Source organism: Octopus bimaculoides, chromosome 8 (assembly GCF_046866305.1).
Source record: "Octopus bimaculoides isolate indiv1 chromosome 8, ASM4686630v1, whole genome shotgun sequence".
NCBI classification, from domain to species: Eukaryota; Metazoa; Mollusca; class Cephalopoda; order Octopoda; family Octopodidae; genus Octopus; species Octopus bimaculoides.
This window is the reverse complement of record NC_142935.1, coordinates 31,746,801-31,761,431: the sequence shown is the minus strand read 5'-3', so window position 1 is coordinate 31,761,431 and position 14,631 is coordinate 31,746,801.

Genomic DNA, 14,631 nt, shown 5'->3' with positions numbered 1-14,631 from the left:
GATATATATATATAGATATATATATATAGATATATATATATAGATATATATATATAGATATATATATATAGATATATATATATATAGATATATATATATATAGATATATATATATATAGATATATATATATAGATATATATATAGATATATATATATATAGATATATATATATATATATATATATATATATATATATATATATAGATATATTTTTTTTTTTAATTTATTTATGTGTTTCAGCCAAGTGGCTGCGGTCATGCTGGTGCACCACCATGATTTTCACGTTCCTTGCATGGCTCTTCTCCCCCACCCGACATGGTCCAATCAAGAGTTTTGATGGCACATCTGGTGTATAAGAGAATTTGACATAGCTGCCCTAAACTGCGTCTCATTACGAGCCATTGGTTCGTCTGGTATCGTGGAGAGGAAAGCGTCAAGTTTTGTCTTGAAGACCTCCGCATCCATGTCTTGCATGTCTCTCAAATGTTTTGGCAGGGCATTGAAGAGCTGAGGTCCTCTGAAACCGAGGCTTGCTGTATCTCGTTCTTATGTGAGATGCAGTGGGCGGTACCCTTGGCACCATGCAGTGGCGACCCGTGCGGGCATTCCTGTAGTACTTGATACCAAAGTTTGGCACCAGTCCTTCCAGTATTTTCCATATGTATATTATTACATATCTCTCCCGCTTGCGCTCCAGGGAGTAGAGACCTAGTGCCTTCAGTCGCTCCCTGTAGTTCATCTGTTGGACTGTGGCGATCTTTTTTGTATAGTGCCGCTGAATTGCCTCGAGTTCTGCTGTCCGCTTAACACTGTGTGGTGACCACAACTGAGAGCAATAGTCTAGGCGGCTCAGAACAAATGTCTTCCATAGAGTCAACATGACTTTTCGATCCCTTGTACGGAATGTCCTCAGTATCCACCCTGCCAGTTGTCTGCACTTTGCTGTCAACTTGACAATGTGCATGTGGAATGATGCATCACTACACATGTTGATGCCCAGATCTCTTACTGTTTGTGGTTCTGGGATTGCAGTACCTCCAGGCCCTGTGTATGCCAGTTGGGAGGTACTTGTGGTCTTGTAGCGCAGTACTTGAAATTTATTTGCATTGAACTGCATATTATTTTGCTCTGCCCACTCATATATTGCATTTAAGTCATTCTGCAGGCTTACAATATCATCAGGATTCTTTATATATATATAGATAGATAGATAGATATAGATAGATAGATAGATAGATAAATATATATATATATATATATATATATATATATATATATATATATATATATATATATATGGTAAACTTGAAGATTACCATATATATATATATATAAAATAGTGTACATTTAAACACAAGAGAAAACTACCTTAAACTGGTAGTTTTTGCACGCTAGAAAAAGCAGTCAAAACGACCAAAACCACATTTAAAATAAAAAGCTTTTTACCTTGTTATTTTATTCCGGTCAACCCTTAGGTTTCAGGATTTTTTAGCAAATAAAATAATTTACCAGGCGAAATCCCTCTTCAGTGACCGCACCATAACAACTAACATATAATTAAGAGACCTTTAAAACGTGTTAAAGGTCCCTTAATAACAAGGTAAAAAGGTTTTTATTTTTCATTCCTTTTGAAGATTGCTCTTAAATGTGGTTTTAGTCATTTTGACTGCTTTCTCTAGCGTGCAAAAACTAAAAATCAAACTGCACTGTTCAAAACATGCACTAAGAATAAATACGAGGTAAAATTACTACCTGCTTTTATAACAATTTGATGCAGGTAATTTATCCCATCCTCCTCCAATTTTTAGTTCATGTAATTGAAAAAAAACACATTATTTATGGGATGACTTTTATGATTAGATGTTATTAGAAATGGAACAAAATTTTCAATACAAGTGGAATGCTGCTGTTGAGGACACCAGCCTCTCCGAACTGAGCAGCTGCGTCACAGACTTCAGACTTCTTGTCTGCTGAGTCATTCTACAACTTTATTCTGGCTTTACAATTACAGGGGAGATAATTCCATTTTTATTTATTGTTTTTTTTTCCCACCCTTCAACTTTTTGCATCCACCTTCTTGTTTTTTCTTGATTTCTCTTGTCCTAGTCTCTTAATTTATGAACTGTATAGGCCTGTGCTCAGAACACACAAATTGTTTGGAGACACAAAGCAAGTTATTAAAACTTAGCCAGATTGCTACATCTCCAAGGCATGAAACTATTAGTAGCTTGTAACTATTAGTAAGTATTAGTGACTATTAGTAGCTTGTATTCATCTCTAACTGAATTGAATACTTCTTTCTTGATCTTACCTTAATGGAAAAGTAAACTATATCATCATCATCATCATCATCATCATCGTTTAACTTCCACTTTCCATGCTAGCATCAGTTGGATGGTTTGACCTAGAGCTGGCAAGCCTGAAGGAACTTATAAGCAAATTTTAAAAAACATACAAAAACCATTGGATACACTTCAATATTTAAATTTAATTTGTCAAAATATGTTTGTTGCTTTGAAACCGCAACCTGTTCACTGACAAAATTAAATTTAAATTTAAATGTTGAAATATGGAAATAAGCAGATCAAAGGCAAAATAAGTAGTAAGTGGGAAGCCTGGCTAAAAGACAGAGGAAGACTTATCTGGTCATTCTGTTATGGTCGTATTAATTCGGCAAAGATTTTAGGAGCAAGTGAAGGAATCGGTCGCGTGTGTTAGTTATATAGCCCCAAACAGGCACCAAACAGGCGCTGGGCAGAAGTTAATCGAAGGGGAGGGAGAAGATATATATATATATATATATATATATAGAGAGAGAGAGAGAGAGAGAGAGAGAGAGATACATAGTGAAATAAATATCGGGAGAGACACAGACAGATTAAACAAAGAGGGAGTGAAAATGAATGAGAAAGATTAAAAGAGAGAGAGAGGGTTATTCATAGCACGAGGATTTTAGGGATTTCTATCGTTTGTACACAGTAAATACAGGATGGTGGCCACCTACTTCTAAGACAAGTTTTAGCTTTAAGTGTCTGTGCGAGGAAATACAACTGAAAACATGGAAATAAGTAGATCAGAGTTGTATTTCCTCGCACAGACACTTAAAGCTAAAACTTGTCTTAGAAGTAGCTGGCCACCATCCTGTATTTACTGTGTACAAACGATAGAAATCCCTAAAATCCTCATGCTATGAATAACCCTCTCTCTCTCTTTTAATCTTTCTCATTCATTTTCACTCCCTCTCTGTTTAATCTGTCTGTGTCTCTCCCGATATTTATTTCACTATGTATATCTATATATTATCTATATATTTATCTGTTAAAGTCTGTCATACCGGCCATGACGAAGGGAAATAGCCCTGAAACTCGAGTCGCCTTTATATATTTATATTTATATATTTATATATTTGATCCTTTATATTGAACACTCAATATTTCATCTACATTCAATACTTTCTTTCATGGTGCCATCCATTTTTATTTTATTTTATTTTATATTATATATTGTATATTCCATATTCTATACCCCACACTGGTTCTGCAGGAATATAAATAAAACATAAAAAACAGACAGTGTTGGAACTCTTTTAAACTAAATAATATATTCCTCTATACACAATCATACAAAAAAACCCACCTTTTTTGTATTTATTTTTACTCGCATATATATATATATATATATATATATATATATATATCTTCTCCCTCCCCTTCGATTAACTCCTGCCCAGCGCCTGTTTGGTGCACCCGCCCTCCCACCCCCTCCACCAGTACCGGAAGTTCCTATCTTGTACTGCAGTACCGGAAGTTCCTATCTTGTACTGCAGCACTGGAAGTTCCTATCTTGTACTGCAGTACCGGAAGTTCCTATCTTGTACTGCAGCACCGGAAGTTCCTATCTTGTACTGCAGTACCGGAAAGTTCCTATCTTCTACACCAGTATCGGAGGTTCTTATCTTCCTCACCAGTACCATGACTGTCCCCCATGAACACTTCTAAAGATTTCCCACCCCCACTTGGTTTTATCCCCCTATGTAAGGTAGAGATCATATGGTGCATAATACGATAGTATAGTGGATGCTTGCTGAAGGGAATGCTACTGATTGTTATGTTCTCTGCAAAATGCAAGCTTTCTTTTCAGGTACATGACGCCGTTCCCCACCCCAAGGTATTACGAGTCCATACCCCCCACACCCTCAGGGTTGGCACTCTTAACGTCGGCACACTGAAAGGTAGATCTGGTGAGATTGTTGAGATGCTTGAATGGAGACGTGTCAATATCTGCTGCCTCCAAGAAGTAAGGTGGAGAGGTTGTTCCGCTAGGCTCCTCACAGGTACAAGATTTTCTGGGCAGGAAACACAGACGGGGTCGGGGGCGTGGGTATACTTCTTGCAGAGAAATGGGTGGATAAGGTAATCGAGGTGGTTAGAGTATGCGATAGAATACTTAAGATTAGATTAGTCCTACACCATGGTTTAGCAACCATTATCTCGGCCTATGCCCCTCAGCCCGGGCTACCCGACGGACAGAAAGACCAATTCTATGACACCCTTCTGCAGACTACCTCATCGACGAATGACACGGACCTTCTCTTTGTGGCTGGTGACTTCAATGGACATGTTGGACAACATTCAGGGGGCTTCTATGGCGTACATGGAGGCTATGGTTTTGGTTCCCGCAATGAGGAGGGAACCAGGTTGCTGGAGTTCTGTGATGCAAATGACCTTATGATCTGCAATACTAACTTCAGGAAACCTGCCAGTCACCTAGTCACCTACCGTTCTGGCAGGCACACAAGCCAAATTGACTACATCCTCGCCAGGAAAAGGGAAAGACGGCTGCTCAGAAATGCCAAAACATTCCCAGTCGAAGAATGTACCCCACAACATAGACTAGTAGTTAGTGACTTTAGGATCAGAGCTAAGTGGCTGCCCAGAAGACGACCAGCTTGGAGGAGAAGGGTATGGAAGCTCAAAGATCCTGCAAATGGACAGAGATTTAGAGACCTATTACTCGAAGCCTTTGACGAAATAGAGGAGGATGTAGCTTCACACAATGTAGAGGACAACTGGACTTTTCTACGGGACAACCTGCTGAGGGCCACCGACGAGATCTGTGGTTAGTGCAAGGTCCCTTCTCGACCCAAAATAACGTGGTGGTGGAACAAGGAGGTAGACAGGGCTATTAGACAAAAGAAACAGGCTTGGAAGGACTGGAAGAATGGTGGTAGCAGGGAATTGTACCAATCTGCCAGAAGGGAAGCTAGGCGTCAGGTTTATTTAGCCAGAGGGGAGGCAGATAAGAAAAGATTTGCCAATGTTCTGCGCCGTGAGGACCAAAGACTTGAGGTATTTTGTGTCGCAAGACAGTGTAGGAGACAGAATAGTGATGTAGTAGGAGAGAAATGTGTTCGCATGGATGATGGTACGCTTGCTCTAAATGAGGCTGCAAAGAAAGAGGTCTGGAGAAGCCACTACGATAGATTGCTTAATAAAGAGAATGAATGGGAGAAAGAGAGTCTGCCGTATGTTGACCCAACAGAAGGACCAGCTATCCGAGTTGACAGTACCATGGTAGATAAAGCAATTAAGAGTATGAAGACAGGGAAAGCCCCCGGCCCATCAGGAATCACTGCAGAGATGCTCAAAATATCTGGCAGTGTCGGCTATAGCCTAGTCACCCGTATTACGAACCAGGTGATACACGAAGAGTCATACCCAATGACTAGTGTAGCAGCACCATAATCAACTGCTACAAAGGTAAAGGTGACGCTTTAGATACAAATAATTACAGAGGTATCAAGCTTTTAGATCAGGTAATGAAAGTCACGGAGAGGGTCATAGCACAACTGCTTAGGGAGCGAGTTAGCTTAGATGAGATGCAGCTTGGTTTTGTGCCTGGGAAAAGCACCACTGATGCTATATTTCTGGTAAGACAGCTTCAGGAGAAATATCTAGCCAAGGATAAACCTCTGTTCCTGGCTTTTGTTGATATGGAGAAAGCCTTTGACGGGGTCCCCCGATCTCTCATCTGGTGGTCAATGAGGAAACTAGGGATAGAAGAATGGTTAGTGAGAGCTGTGCGAGCCATGTACAGAAACTCTGTCAGTAAGGTGAGGATTGGCAGAGAGTACAGTGAAGAATTCCGGGTGGAGGTAGGGGTCCACCAAGGTTCTGTCCTCAGCCCCCTCCTATTTATCATAGTTCTCCAGGCTATAACAGAGGAATTCAAGACAGGATGCCCCTGGGAGCTCCTCTATGCTGATGACCTTGCACTAATTGCTGAGTCACTATCACAATTAGAGGAGAAGTTTCAGGTATGGAAGCAAGGACTAGAATCGAAGGGCCTTAGAGTCAACCTAGCTAAAACCAAAGTCCTCATAAGTAGGAAGGCAGACAAAACACAAATCCATGCAGGTAGATGGCCCTGCTCGATCTGTAGAAAAGGAGTGGGAAGTAACTCTATAAGATGCACCCAGTGCAAGCTATGGACACATAAGAGGTGCAGCAATATCAAAGGAAGGTTAACTACGAAGTTAGTTTTTGTTTGCGGCAGATGTTCTGGAGCTATAAATACTGGAAATGTGCAGAAAACAACTTCTGCCACATTCCTGTGAGAAAAACTAGAAGTGGTTGATAGCTTCTGCTATCTTGGTGACCAAATTAGCAGTGGCGGTGGGTGCGCTGAAAGCGTAGCTGCTAGAATTAGAATAGCCTGGGCAAAGTTCAGAGAGCTCTTACCTCTGCTGGCGACAAAGGGTCTCTCTCTCAGAGTAAAAGGCAGATTGTATGACGCATGTGTACAAACAGCCATGCTTCATGGCAGTGAAACATGGGCCGTGACTGCTGAGGACATGCGTAGGCTCATAAGGAATGAAGCCAGTATTCTCCGATGGATGTGTAATGTCATTGTGCATACTAGACAGAGTATCAGTACCTTGAGAGAAAAGTTGAACTTACGAAGCATCAGTTGTAGTGTGCAAGAGAGACGACTGCGCTGGTATGGACATGTAGCGAGAATGGATGAGGATAGCTGTGTGAAAAAGTGCCACACCTTAACAGTTGAGGGAACCTGTGGAAGAGGTAGGCCCAGGAAGACCTGGGATGAGGTGGTAAGGCACGACCTTCGAACATTGGGCTTCACCGAGGCGATGACTTCTGACCGAGACCTTTGGAAATATACTGTGCGCGAGAAGACCCGGCAAGCCAAGTAAGACCTAAATCTAAGGCCCAGCCAGCCCACTTATGCGTTCCTTCCTTCCTTCATTGGACACTAAATTCCACTTGTGAAGACCTGTTGAGGCAAGTGAAATCGAAATCGAGTTAAATTAAAATTGGACACTAAACCCCACTGCGAAGACCTGTTGAGGCAAGTGAAATAGAAATAGATTGTTGCCGTGCCCCTGAACTGGCTTTGTGTGGGGCCGTCATGGGATTTTCGAGTGAGATCGTTGCCAGTGCCCCTGGACTGGCCCATGTGCAGGCAACACATGAAATCTTTCAAGCGGGATCGTTTGCCAGTGCCCCCGGACTGGCTCATGTGCGGGCGACACATGAAATCTTTCGAGCGGAATCGTTGCCAGTGCCCCTGGACTGGCTCATGTGCAGGCGACACATGATATCTTTCATGCGAGATCGTTGCCAGTGCCCCTGGACTGGCTCTTGTGCGGGTGACACGAGTTTTTTTTTTTTTTGAGTGAGATCGTTGTCCTGGACTGGCTCATGTGCGGGTGACACATGAAATCTTTCGAGCGGGATCGTTGCCAGTGCCCCTGGACTGGCTCTTGTGCGGGCGACACATGAAATGCTTCGAGCGGGATCGATTCCAGTGCTCGTGGACTGGCTCATGTGCGGGCGACACATGAAATCTTTCAAGCGGGATCGATGCCGGTGCCCCTGGGCTGGCTCATGTGCAGGCGACACATGATATCTTTTGTGCGAGATCGTTGCCAGTGCCACTGGGCCGGCTTGCGGATGACACATGAGGTTTTTCGAGCAAGGTCGTTGCCCGTGCCCTCGGACTGGCTCATGTGCGGGCGACACATGAGATCTTTCGAGCGGGATCGTTGCCAGTGCCCATGGACTGGCTCATGTGCGGGAGACACATGAAATCTTTCGAGCGGGATCGATGTCAGTGCCCCTCGACTGGCTCATGTGCGGGCGACACATGAGATCTTTCGAGCGGGATCGTTGCCAGTGCCCATGGACTGGCTCATGTGCAGGAGACACATGAAATCTTTCGAGCGGGATCGATGTCAGTGCCCCTGGACTGGCTCATGTGCGGGCGACACATGAAATCTTTCGAGCGGGATCGTTGCCAGTGCCCATGGACTGGCTCATGTGCGGGAGACACATGAAATCTTTCGAGCGGGATCGATGCCAGTGCCCCTGGACTGGCTCATGTGAGGGCAACACATGATATCTTTCAAGCGAGATCGTTGCCAGTGCCCCTGGACTGGCTCTTGTGCGTGTGACACATGAAATGTTTCGAGCGGGATCGATGCCAGTGCCCCTGGACTGGCTCATGTGCGGGCGACACATGAAATCTTTCGAGCGGGATCGATGCCGGTGCCCCTGGGCTGCTCATGTGCGGGTGACACATGAGGTTTTTTTTTTTTTTTTTTGAGCGAGATCGTTGCCCTGGACTGGCTCATGTGCGGGTGACACATGAAATGTTTCGAGCGGGATCGATACCAGTGCCCCTGGACTGGCTCATGTGCGGGCGACACATGAAATGTTTCGAGTGGGATCGATGCCAGTGCCCCTGGACTGGCTCATGTGCGGGCGACACATGAAATCATTCGAGCGGGATCGATGCCGGTGCCCCTGGGCTGGCTCATGTGCAGGCGACACATGAAGTCTTTCGAGCGAGATCGTTGCCGGTGCCCCTGGGCCGGCTCTTGTGCGGGTGACACATGAGGTTTTTCGAGCGAGATCATTGCCGGTGCCCTCGGACTGGCTCATGTGCACGCGACGCATGAAATCTTTCGAGCGGGATCGTTGCCAGTGCCCCTGGACTGGCTCATGTGCGGGCGACACATGATATCTTTTGTGCGAGATCGTTGCCAGTGCCTCTGGGCCAGCTTGCGGATGACACATGAGGTTTTTCGAGCAAGGTTGTTGCCGGTGCCCCCGGACTGGCTCATGTGCGGGCGACACATGAAATGTTTCGAGCGGGATCGTTGCCCTGGACTGGCTCATGTGCGGGTGACACATGAAATGTTTTGAACGGGATCGATGCCAGTGCCCCTGGACTGGCTCATGTGCGGGCGACACATGAAGTCATTCGAGCGGGATCGATGCCGGTGCCCCTGGGCTGGCTCATGTGCAGGCGACACATGAAGTCATTCGAGCGAGATCGTTGCCGGTGCCCCTGGGCCGGCTCTTGTGCGGGTGACACATGAGGTTTTTCGAGCGAGATCATTGCCGGTGCCCTCGGACTGGCTCATGTGCAGGCGACACATGAAATCTTTCGAGCGGGATCGTTGCCAGTGCCCCTGGACTGGCTCATGTGCGGGCGACACATGATATCTTTTGTGCGAGATCGTTGCCAGTGCCTCTGGGCCAGCTTGCGGATGACACATGAGGTTTTTCGAGCAAGGTCGTTGCCGGTGCCCCCGGACTGGCTCATGTGCGGGCGACACATGAAATCTTTCGAGCGGGTTCGTTGCCAGTGCCCATGGACTGGCTCATGTGCGGGAGACGCATGAAATCTTTCGAGCGAGATCATTGCCGGTGCCCCTGGGCCGGCTTGCGGATGACACATGAGGTTTTTCGAGCGAGGTTGTTGCCGGTGCCCCCGGACTGGCTCATGTGCGGGCGACACATGAAATCTTTCGAGCGGGATCGTTGCCCTGGACTGGCTCATGTGCGGGTGACACATGAAATGTTTTGAGCGGGATCGATGCCAGTGCCCCTGGACTGGCTCATGTGCGGGCGACACATGAAATGTTTCGAGTGGGATCGATGCCAGTGCCCCTGGACTGGCTCATGTGCGGGCGACACATGAAATCATTCGAGCAGGATCGATGCCGGTGCCCCTGGGCTGGCTCATGTGCAGGCGACACATGAAGTCATTCGAGCTAGATCGTTGCCGGTGCCCCTGGGCCGGCTCTTGTGCGGGTGACACATGAGGTTTTTCGAGCGAGATCATTGCCGGTGCCCTCGGACTGGCTCATGTGCGGGCGACACATGATATCTTTTGTGCGAGATCGTTGCCAGTGCCTCTGGGCCGGCTTGCGGATGACACATGAGGTTTTTCGAGCAAGGTCGTTGCCGGTGCCCCCGGACTGGCTCATGTGCGGGCGACACATGAAATCTTTCGAGCGGGTTCGTTGCCAGTGCCCATGGACTGGCTCATGTGCGGGAGACACATGAAATCTTTCGAGCGGGATCGATGCCGGTGCCCCTGGGCTGCTCATGTGCGGGTGATACATGAAATGTTTCGAGCGGGATCGATGCCAGTGACCCTGGACTGGCTCATGTGTGGGCGACACATGAAATCTTTCGAGCGGGATCGATGCCGGTGCCCCTGGGCTGACTCATGTGCAGGCGACACATGAAGTCTTTCGAGCGAGATCGTTGCCGGTGCCCCTGGGCCGGCTTGCAGATAACACATGAGGTTTTTCGAGCGAGGTCGTTGCCGGTGTCCCCGGACTGGCTCATGTGCGGGCGACACATGAAATCTTTCGAGCGTGATCGTTGCCAGTGCCCCTGGACTGGCTCATGTGAGGGCGACACATGAAATCTTTCGAGCGAGATCGTTGCCGGTGCCCCTGGGCCGGCTTGCGGATGACACATGACGTTTGTCGAGCGAGGTCGTTGCCGGTGCCCCTGGACTGGCTCATGTGTGGGTGACACATGAAATTTTTTCGAGCAGGTTCGCTGCCAGTGCCCCTGGACTGACTCTTGTGCGGGTGACACATGAGGTTTTTTTTTTTTTTTTTTTCAAGCGAGATCGTTGCCGGTGCCCCTGGACTGGCTCATGTGCGGGTGACACATGAAATCTTTCGAGCGGGATCGTTGCCAGTGCCCCTGGACTGGCTCATGTGCGGGCGACACATAATATCTTTCGAGCGAGATCGTTGCCAGTGCCCCTGGACTGGCTCTTGTGCGTGTGACACATGAAATGTTTCGAGCGGGATCGATGCCAGTGCCCCTGGGCTGCTCATGTGCGGGTGACACATGAAATGTTTCGAGCGGGATCGATGCCAGTGACCCTGGACTGGCTCATGTGCGGGCGACACATGAAATCTTTCGAGCGGGATCGATGCCGGTGCCCCTGGGCTGGGCCATGTGCGGGCGACACATGAAGTCTTTCGAGCGAGATCGTTGCCGGTACCCCTGGGCCGGCTCTTGTGCGGGTGACACATGAGGTTTTTCGAGCGAGATCGTTGCCAGTGCCCCTGGACTGGCTCTTGTGCGTGTGACACATGAAATCTTTCGAGCGGGATCGTTGCCGGTGCCCCTGGGCTGCTCATGTGCGGGTGACACATGAGGTTTTTTTTGTTTTTTTTTGAGCGAGATCGTTGCCCTGGACTGGCTCATGTGCGGGTGACACATGAAATGTTTCGAGCGGGATCGATGCCAGTGCCCCTGGACTGGCTCATGTGCAGGCGACACATGATATCTTTCATGCGAGATCGTTGCCAGTGCCCCTGGACTGGCTCTTGTGCGGGTGACACGAGTTTTTTTTTTTTTTGAGTGAGATCGTTGTCCTGGACTGGCTCATGTGCGGGTGACACATGAAATCTTTCGAGCGGGATCGTTGCCAGTGCCCCTGGACTGGCTCTTGTGCGGGCGACACATGAAATGCTTCGAGCGGGATCGATTCCAGTGCTCGTGGACTGGCTCATGTGCGGGCGACACATGAAATCTTTCAAGCGGGATCGATGCCGGTGCCCCTGGGCTGGCTCATGTGCAGGCGACACATGATATCTTTTGTGCGAGATCGTTGCCAGTGCCACTGGGCCGGCTTGCGGATGACACATGAGGTTTTTCGAGCAAGGTCGTTGCCCGTGCCCTCGGACTGGCTCATGTGCGGGCGACACATGAGATCTTTCGAGCGGGATCGTTGCCAGTGCCCATGGACTGGCTCATGTGCGGGAGACACATGAAATCTTTCGAGCGGGATCGATGTCAGTGCCCCTCGACTGGCTCATGTGCGGGCGACACATGAGATCTTTCGAGCGGGATCGTTGCCAGTGCCCATGGACTGGCTCATGTGCAGGAGACACATGAAATCTTTCGAGCGGGATCGATGTCAGTGCCCCTGGACTGGCTCATGTGCGGGCGACACATGAAATCTTTCGAGCGGGATCGTTGCCAGTGCCCATGGACTGGCTCATGTGCGGGAGACACATGAAATCTTTCGAGCGGGATCGATGCCAGTGCCCCTGGACTGGCTCATGTGAGGGCAACACATGATATCTTTCAAGCGAGATCGTTGCCAGTGCCCCTGGACTGGCTCTTGTGCGTGTGACACATGAAATGTTTCGAGCGGGATCGATGCCAGTGCCCCTGGACTGGCTCATGTGCGGGCGACACATGAAATCTTTCGAGCGGGATCGATGCCGGTGCCCCTGGGCTGCTCATGTGCGGGTGACACATGAGGTTTTTTTTTTTTTTTTTTTGAGCGAGATCGTTGCCCTGGACTGGCTCATGTGCGGGTGACACATGAAATGTTTCGAGCGGGATCGATACCAGTGCCCCTGGACTGGCTCATGTGCGGGCGACACATGAAATGTTTCGAGTGGGATCGATGCCAGTGCCCCTGGACTGGCTCATGTGCGGGCGACACATGAAATCATTCGAGCGGGATCGATGCCGGTGCCCCTGGGCTGGCTCATGTGCAGGCGACACATGAAGTCTTTCGAGCGAGATCGTTGCCGGTGCCCCTGGGCCGGCTCTTGTGCGGGTGACACATGAGGTTTTTCGAGCGAGATCATTGCCGGTGCCCTCGGACTGGCTCATGTGCACGCGACGCATGAAATCTTTCGAGCGGGATCGTTGCCAGTGCCCCTGGACTGGCTCATGTGCGGGCGACACATGATATCTTTTGTGCGAGATCGTTGCCAGTGCCTCTGGGCCAGCTTGCGGATGACACATGAGGTTTTTCGAGCAAGGTTGTTGCCGGTGCCCCCGGACTGGCTCATGTGCGGGCGACACATGAGGTTTTTCGAGCGAGATCATTGCCGGTGCCCTCGGACTGGCTCATGTGCAGGCGACACATGAAATCTTTCGAGCGGGATCGTTGCCAGTGCCCCTGGACTGGCTCATGTGCGGGCGACACATGATATCTTTTGTGCGAGATCGTTGCCAGTGCCTCTGGGCCAGCTTGCGGATGACACATGAGGTTTTTCGAGCAAGGTCGTTGCCGGTGCCCCCGGACTGGCTCATGTGCGGGCGACACATGAAATCTTTCGAGCGGGTTCGTTGCCAGTGCCCATGGACTGGCTCATGTGCGGGAGACGCATGAAATCTTTCGAGCGAGATCATTGCCGGTGCCCCTGGGCCGGCTTGCGGATGACACATGAGGTTTTTCGAGCGAGGTTGTTGCCGGTGCCCCCGGACTGGCTCATGTGCGGGCGACACATGAAATCTTTCGAGCGGGATCGTTGCCCTGGACTGGCTCATGTGCGGGTGACACATGAAATGTTTTGAGCGGGATCGATGCCAGTGCCCCTGGACTGGCTCATGTGCGGGCGACACATGAAATGTTTCGAGTGGGATCGATGCCAGTGCCCCTGGACTGGCTCATGTGCGGGCGACACATGAAATCATTCGAGCAGGATCGATGCCGGTGCCCCTGGGCTGGCTCATGTGCAGGCGACACATGAAGTCATTCGAGCTAGATCGTTGCCGGTGCCCCTGGGCCGGCTCTTGTGCGGGTGACACATGAGGTTTTTCGAGCGAGATCATTGCCGGTGCCCTCGGACTGGCTCATGTGCGGGCGACACATGATATCTTTTGTGCGAGATCGTTGCCAGTGCCTCTGGGCCGGCTTGCGGATGACACATGAGGTTTTTCGAGCAAGGTCGTTGCCGGTGCCCCCGGACTGGCTCATGTGCGGGCGACACATGAAATCTTTCGAGCGGGTTCGTTGCCAGTGCCCATGGACTGGCTCATGTGCGGGAGACACATGAAATCTTTCGAGCGGGATCGATGCCGGTGCCCCTGGGCTGCTCATGTGCGGGTGATACATGAAATGTTTCGAGCGGGATCGATGCCAGTGACCCTGGACTGGCTCATGTGTGGGCGACACATGAAATCTTTCGAGCGGGATCGATGCCGGTGCCCCTGGGCTGACTCATGTGCAGGCGACACATGAAGTCTTTCGAGCGAGATCGTTGCCGGTGCCCCTGGGCCGGCTTGCAGATAACACATGAGGTTTTTCGAGCGAGGTCGTTGCCGGTGTCCCCGGACTGGCTCATGTGCGGGCGACACATGAAATCTTTCGAGCGTGATCGTTGCCAGTGCCCCTGGACTGGCTCATGTGAGGGCGACACATGAAATCTTTCGAGCGAGATCGTTGCCGGTGCCCCTGGGCCGGCTTGCGGATGACACATGACGTTTGTCGAGCGAGGTCGTTGCCGGTGCCCCTGGACTGGCTCATGTGTGGGTGACACATGA